This window comes from Sycon ciliatum, chromosome 5, assembly GCF_964019385.1.
Source record: "Sycon ciliatum chromosome 5, ocSycCili1.1, whole genome shotgun sequence".
In the NCBI taxonomy this organism is placed as follows: domain Eukaryota; kingdom Metazoa; phylum Porifera; class Calcarea; order Leucosolenida; family Sycettidae; genus Sycon; species Sycon ciliatum.
The window spans coordinates 28847470-28855988 of record NC_088647.1 but is presented as its reverse complement, the minus strand read 5'-3'; the positions used below and the strand labels follow the sequence as shown (position 1 = coordinate 28855988).

General features: G+C 44.4%; 1 long non-coding RNA gene across 1 annotated transcript; it reads right to left on the bottom strand.

Annotated features, from left to right (window-relative positions):
* Positions 1-4330: 4330 nt before the first annotated feature.
* On the bottom strand, positions 4331-6455 carry LOC135816712 (uncharacterized). Its single transcript, XR_010553467.1, has 2 exons — positions 5700-6455; positions 4331-4898 (listed from the first exon to the last, which is right to left on the bottom strand). It is a non-coding gene; the product is annotated as an uncharacterized LOC135816712 (long non-coding RNA).
* Between the last annotated feature and the right edge of the window lie 2064 nt (positions 6456-8519).

Genomic DNA, 8519 nt, shown 5'->3' with positions numbered 1-8519 from the left:
CCCCGCCTGAAGCGCCCTACAGTGACTGATCGCCAGCACTTTGAACATCATTGCCGAGTCTGTAGTCAACGCCAGTTTCGGAGGCGACAGGACCTGGAGCGCCATTTGAAGCACTGCCTACCTCTCCCCTAACCTCTCTGACAGTACCTCCCTTTGGGGAGCGGCGTGGCCATTTCTGGCAGCTGTCAATAGTAGTAGTAGTAGTGTGTGTGTGTGTGTGTGTGTGTGTGTGTGTGTGTGTGTGGTGTGTGTGTGTGTGCCACTGTGTGTGTGTGTGTGTGTGTGTGGTGTGTTTTGTGTGTGTGTGTGTTTTTGTGTGTGTGTGTGTTTTTGTGTGTGTGTGTGTGTGTGTGTGTGTGTGTGTGTGTGTGTGTGTGTGTGTGTGTGTGTGTGTGTGTGCGTAGGGATTCACTGGACAGAAAAAGCCACTTCATAGCTGTGAGGTGTAGACCAGGCTGAATAGTGGCGGTCAATTCTTCAGGCTTGCAATCTTTTAAATGGTGCAATCCCAGCACAAGTGGCTATGGCTTCTACTGTAGCATCGCTTTCATCGCCTCTGGCGATGGGCGTCAAATGGATGATCAATGGTGTGTGTGTGTGTATATGTGTGTGTGTGTATGCGTGCGTTTGTGTGTGTGTATCTGTATGTGTGTGTGTGTATGTGTGTGTGTGTGTGTGTGTATGTCTATGTGTGTGTGTATGTGTATGTGTGTTAATGTATGACTGTACAGATATGTTGCCTAGAAGTAACATGGTGACAGAGGGTGCTGGAAGTGTAACAAGAAACCTTTAAAACACAAAAATTTTGTGGCTTCCATCACAGGAAACAGCTACGAAACCCTCACTTGTCACGCAGACACCCATTGGCTTGTCCAGCTCTCCTTTTCCAAACTCAGCCAGTGGTGTGTAAGTTTATGTGGCATATACCTGCAGAGAACATGGACAACACTGGTGAGCGTACAGGAATAACACGTATTATAGATGGTTGATGCATTGTGATGTATGGATGATGTATGGTGATGTATTATGGTTGATGTATCTGTCCCTCCAGGAACTTGCGATTCCGTGACCGCGTTGTTTTCCGCGATTTGAACAAAAGTCCGCGATATCCACGATATTTGAAAAATCATCCGCATTATTGTAGAAAACTGTCCTTCGTACTTGAAAAGCACCGCGTGATTTCGAAAAAGCACCCACAATATTCGAGTCTTTCTTCGATGTTGTTTAGTTCTTCAAGCTCGTCAGTAGTTTACTTGTGAGATCGATACCAGAATGGAGAAGTTTCTGGGCAAATCAGCGGCTGAAAAGTAAAAAAAAAAAAAGGCTCGCATCGAGTGTTGCCCGAGAATGGAGGAAAACTGTCTTGCAAGCTCCTGTCATCACTTGAACCCAGTCGTAATCGAGTACAGCGCAGCACAATCCTACCTCACTACACTACAAGTAACAAAATCGGACGAAATTTGTGGCATTTTACCTCGCAACTTTTTCCGCGATATTTCCTAAATTTGTCCACAAGTTTCTAGAGGTACAGATGTATGGATGATGCATTATTGGCGGATGTTCATGCATGTCGATGACGATACTGGAAAGACCATTGGACAACACGGTCAAACCACGATTCAAGAACGCAAAGCAACATTCTGTAAGAGCTAATGTACTCTTGCTTTACTGTCTTGTACTCTGTGCATGCAGTGTACACCACTTTCTGTGTTCATATCAGTGTTGTCTGATGATTGTACTGACCATGAATCACAGACTAGCAACAAACTGACCATGCTCCACTGTTGTATATGTACTGGGTACTACTCTCTGCCTGTAGGTATTTAGAAAGAAGAACACGACAACAAGCTCTCCCTTACCATAACACGTCCATTGCCATGATCTACGACTAGAACATTGCCGTAGGCATCTGTAGTGACATCATGCGGTTGGCACAGCTGCCCAAAAGCGCTGCCCTGAGACCCGAACGAAGTGATATACTCTCCATCGACGGTCATCACCTTTTGCAGGAATACAAAAATTGAACATTCACACACACCACTGTGGTGACAGCAAGAGTATAGATATAACAGGAGTGTAAGAATAATACTCCAACACACAGTGCATAGTTACAGTCGACCTACCCTTATAACGATATTTGCGTCAGACCAAGAAATATTGTTATAAGGGTAATATTGTTATAGGGGTAACTGGATCATTTCATACACATACGTCATAATGGATGGATTTTGTTCATTTTTTACACTCTTCATAGCATAAAAAACTGACATACATCATTTTACATGCACATTATGTACACAGCAAGGTGCCCACTGGTGCCCCCATTGCATTTCGTCATGTCCCAGTGACTTATCAAGTGAAGCTTGCCCTACCTGGATAGTGGGCTCTACATATTCCCTGCTAGATATTGTGATAAAATGGAAAATGTCGATTGGTCAGCCCATTTTATATTGTTATAGGGGTAATATCGTTATAGCAATATTGTTATAGAGGTAAGGCATTGTATACACAAGTCAATGGAGTGATTTGGTTTGGTAGAAAAATATCGTTATAAGGGTAATATCGTTATACAGGTTATCGTTATAAGGGTAGGTCGACTGTACTATCATTATGACTGTAGTGATGATAAGGTTACTGGTGTGCAACTGTAAAATCTCAAAACCTGAGGTAAAACATGGACCTGGCACCAACATTTGATTACTATGTATGTATTTATTGTAGCACAGACACTGTTTGGTTTGTGACATGATGTATAGACATGATGTTTAAGAGTCTAACTTCACATCAGCCTATACACTCTTCCACTTAAAAGGACAAGTAACAGGCAAACATGGCCAACAAGCATTTGCATGACGTACACATTCATTTCTGATTGAATGAATGTTTTCTTGCCCAAACCTGTCTAGTGCTTAGCCTGGTGGATGGATTATCAATAGCAGTAAAGTCTCAGAAACAGAAGAATTCCCAAAGTACGTCTATAATTTCTAGAACAAGTCAAGTTTGCATGCATCCACCCAATTAACATATCCCGTCAGATTCCAGAATCGTTCTGAAGCTCAACTGAAACAGGGTGAATTTAGCGGAGCAATGCATATTGAGCAGAGAGTGGTGTTTTTCTTGCAGATTTGTGAGTGCGAAGTTTGACGTGTTGCTCATGTGTTTCAGACTACAGCCATGAGTCAGACCCGTGTCGTCAATTAGCTGCAAATGCCATTTCCAACCATTCGGAGCATCCACCGACTTTAGAATAATTCCTGACACAACGATAGGAAAATGAAGTTGCTGCTGCTTCTGTTTTGGTTGTTGTTTTTGTTGTTGTTGTTGTTGTTGTTGTTGTTGTTGTTGTTGTCGTCGTCATCGTTGCGGTTGTCGTCGTCTTTGGAATCGTTGTTGATGTGGGTGCCAGCTGAACATGCTAACATACCTGTATACAATGGTTGTTCTCGTCTGCAATTAACAACCTGTTGTGGTACACTGTGATGCCGCTTGGGTATTGAAATTGGCCTTGACCACTACCTTCTGTTCCAAACGCATATCCTGTCTCACCACTGCATGGCACAACCTGTACAGTACCAGTGTACATAGAAGATAATTATCTGTGAGATTCGTAATTAGGGTTGCAAGGATTATTTGAGTATTCGACTGATATTCGTTTGAAAACACGATAGAAGGAATGTGATCCCCTATGGAATATTCATTTCCAGGAAGTGTACGGTTAAGTACGTTAATGTGTCGATCTATGGTTGTACAGGCGCTATGACGCATGCGGATATGTGCACTCTGTTCAAGTGTCGATCTATCGTAGTTCTAGAACGGATGCAGTGATTTGTAAATGCGTGCGAGCATGTATATGTTGGACTCAGTAGAGCGTCCAGCCCCTATATGATGTCCAACCCCTATATAGAGTCCATTGGTCCAAAATCCACTGTACAGAGTCCAAAATTGGAATCAACTGTGAGCTCAGTTTAGATGGACATCACTCCCTGTATAGAGTCCAGCCAATTGGCTTCACCCCTATATAGAGTCCATTGGTCGAAAATCAACTGTACGGAGTCCAAATTTTGAAATCACCTATAAAGATTAAAGAGTCTTTATGTGGACAACACTCCCTGTATAAAGTCCAGCCAATTAGGCACCCCCTATCGAGTTCGAAATTAGACATAGGATCTGCTGTAAGCAGTGAATATTAACCAGAAAACGGCCTCTCCCTTTAATCCTTCACATCATTCACTTCTCAAGATAAAAAATATGTATTGAGGCGCCACTGCAGCCACTTCACTACATGAAAAACCCTACAAACACCATCCTCAAATCAAGTGGTCTCTTCGCAGACGCTGCAAATTACAATATCTCAATCATGCAGTGTTGCCAAATTATTGTGCACGCACACACACACATGCACACACCCACACAACGCCAAGAAAATACCTAGAAAAAAAACAAGAATCGAAAGAGAATAATGGAGAGCCCAGGATTAATTATTTGTTTTCAAACTATTGCGCGCGCGCGCGCGCACACACACACACACACACACACACACACACACACACACACACACACACACACACACACACACACACACAAACTTATACAACGCCAAGAAAACACCAAGAAAAGAGTAGAGACACAATACACACGCAACTCCAACAGCCATGCAAACGTCCACCCATTTACACGTAAAGTCAAGAGGGATAACAAATAATTATACGAAACGAATGCATACGGGGACGGGTACACGCACGTTTACATGCACGTAGTAGTGTAAGAGAGTAACATAGTGCAGTGGTCAGCATAATACTAGCACATGCTGAGAGTGCAATAGCAAGCTTCACCATTGCTCATGGCCATGCAAATGTTCAGCAGCACTCAGTTCCGCAAGCTTCTGAAGATCAGCACACCTGCAACAAAAAGATAGCACAAGGATACGCTTATTAACGTAATGATGCATGGGAGCACACAACTACCAAGTTCTCAACGAATGTGATGCTCAATGAAAATCAATCCACTCAAAGACCTGTGAACAGATGACGGTGGGGACAATAATCTATTAGTAAGTTAATACGAGGAATAAGATCGTTTGTGCACACTCAAGACGCACAGACACACCAACATACATGTAGTGTACACAGTGTTTCACTGCAACTACTTCGAAGTAAATTGAAATGAGATGATTTGAACAATCTGTACAGCGTTGCCGTCAGTTAGTCTTCCCCAAGATGGAAATGCAATGATTTGTTGTCACGAGGCAGTTTCACTGACACAATGTCATGTTCGTGACATCAAAACGGTTACTTCAGGGAATACGAGTATTAGCTTGAGAAGCTTTTTCTTGTCATTGGCATACAAGCAATCCTCCTACTACTACTAGTACACTGGCACTGCGTTTGTGGATCCCATTGTATTTGACATCATACTATAATTTGTAGAGGAAGAGTGTCGTGGAGTTTCACATAATTTTCACAGGGATAAAAATACATTTCTGATGAAATAATTATAATAATTGATGATAGCTAGACGATCGTATACGATTGATGCAAAGTCCTTGCAGTCCTTGAGGACTATTACGAAGTGGTTGATTACTTTTAGGGCATTCATTCAAGCAACATCAAACAAACACGATACGCTCCTTGAAAATGGAAACAAATTCAAGCATAACGACAGAACAGCAGACCAATCGAAATGAGTAAAAGCTTCCTTACCTCAGTCATCGTCCTGCCATGTAGTTGGACAGCCTTTTGACACGGTGGTACAGGCAGCTCTTGTCCAGTCAAACAGGGGTATCCTTGTGGCGTCGAACGAAAGAGAGTGTCAGTGTATCTGACTCGGCAGATTGGAACTGTGCTGAACCTTTCTCTTTCTCCGCTTTCTGCTTTCATCCCTCGCTCTGATGAAACCGTTCAAACGTCTTACTGGCAGCAATGGCCAGCCAAACAGGGGATCCTTGTGGCGTCGAACGAAAGAGAGTGTCAGTGTACCTGACTCGTCAGATTTGAACTGTGCTGAACTTTTTCTCGTTCTGCAATTTCTGCTTTCATCCCGCGCACTGATGAAACGTCTCCAGAGAACCACAAGGCGCTTTCCAGATCATTGTTGATTTTGAACGTCTCCTTATCCTCCTTGGTAACCTCGAGACAGATTACTGTCAGCAACTGCACAGCAGAACTGGCAGCCATGGCTGAAGTGAAGAAAGGAATGCGCTGCCACAAGGCAAGCAAAACTGAAAATGTGTTTGTTCTCTTTCGGGCACAACACACAGGACGGCGTGACTGGATAAACTGGACTCCTGGACTGTGAATAGGGGACTTGTAGAAAAAGTGTACTCCTTATAGGGGATTGCGCGGCAGGATGAAGCTGATCAAAACTGAGTGGACTCCTGGACTCTGTATAGTGGATTTTGGACCAATGGACTCTATATAGGGTGCTGGACATCATATAGTGCATGGACTCTATACTGAGTCCTACATATATATTTACGCACACACACGTGTGCTCGCACGCACGCACACACAAACACATACACACACACAGCACTCACACATACATACACACACACCACATACACACACACACACACACACACACACACACACACACACACACACACACACACATATAAAGCGCTCCTATTGCATTGACTCACAGACAGAAGGGTCAGGTAGGTCAGGCAATGCATAATGATCTGGATCCAGAGGCAGGAAAGATAAATTGAGGGCGAATCTCCGCAACTCTTGAACCACCGGTCAAAAGGAGTATAGTGCTTTTTCAAGGACACCACGCCGTGCCCGTAAGTGGCACTCACCCCGAGATTGTGGTGAACAGGTCGCGCATTGAAAAGTATACGAAATGTGACAGGGTTGTCTCAACCAGAGCTTGGATTGATTTTGAAGCTTGTTCATTTTCGCCCAAGCCATGAAAGGGCTTCCCGGAAGCTGCTCTGAGTCAACACGAGTGTTGGACATGAAGTTGAGCGCCATCCTATTGCTTCTTTCACCTCCACGCGTCCATTCTCGTACAAACTGAATGTGACCTGGGCTTCGCCTGTTCACCAGCGATTCAAAAATTTTCTCGCACATGATCCCGAAAAGTGACCGTTGGTCCGTCCTTGAAGAAGCCCTATGCTTGCAGTCACCCCTATGGTGTGAGATTAGTTTCCCTCGCTCAGTTATGTATCTGTGCCTAATGAGATCACCATATGCTTCATCTTCTGTTACATGATTGAAAACAGTCCCACAACTTGATGCTGAACAGTGATATAGGCTAGTTCTATCTTTATGTATAGCACAGTACACTGTTAGTGGGTAGGAGAGGGATTTTACACAATACAACTGTACATGTACAGTGTGTACTGTCTGGTTACGTTTCTGACCTGAATCCGATGATTGTAGTTATCTGCCACAGCAAAGCACGGGCCCAGTACACTGTGGTTCACTAGGACAACACCAATTGGCTCATGGAACTCGCCAATTTCTATTCCACGTATTCCTATAGTGCTGAACTCTGAGAAGTTTTGGTCAGTGATCTGCAGAGGAGGGCATGGAGGCAGACAGCAGAGATAAAAGATGATTTAGAAATAGACAATAACTTGGTCAAATGCTTATGAGCAGTATCCTCATTTCACGATCACGGTGGCTAGAAGTGGGTGTGCGAAGCAAGACTTGAATTGGGATTACCAACATAAACACTATAACTACAATACATGATAGTGTGTGTGTGTGTATGTGTGTGTGTATGTGTGTGTGTATGTGTGTGTGTGTGTGTGTGTGTGTGTGTGTGTGTGTGTGTGCGTGTGTGTGTGTGTGTGTGTGTGTGTGTGTGTGTGTGTGTGTGTGTATGTGTGTGTGTGTGTGTGTGTGTGTGTGTGTGTGTGTGCGTGTGTGTGTTCCGCGGATGTTGTTGTTTGGCACATTGCTGCCGCCATGCCCAGCGTGTGGCCCGCGGAAACGATGGCGAGACGCAATTAGGGTCGCCCTGCGACGAATAAACATCGCCGACAAGTCATGGTTTGACACAGCGCAGGAACGATCTGAGTGACAGCAAGCAAGCTTTGCTCGGCAGTAAGATATTGCACGACACAAGTGCATTATGGAACGGCGTAAACCAGTCCAGCAGCAAGCCAACAGCCGCCAGTGCTCCCAGTGTCACCGATAGTTTGGAAGTGCGGGTGGCATTGCAGAACATCGCTGTACCCAGTCCTGTTCTGCCCCGAATGTTGCCAATGCCACAAGCTCTTCACCTGTACGCCTATGTATTCGGAAACCGTGCTGTCCCGCTCACTGTTCCATTTGTGAATGTTGCTGTAAGTCGATCCAGGGCTTTGCTATCCACAACTGCAACCGATCCACCCGGCGTCCAACTGCTGATGAAAGGGACAAGTTCCAATTGCAATGTCAGAATTGACAGAGGCGTTTCAAGAGGCGAAACGACTTATCCCGTCACCAACGCTCATGTCTCCTCTCGTCTCCGTCTCGCTCAACGAGAAACACGTGACCTACATGGCAGTGTATACCAGGACCAGGACC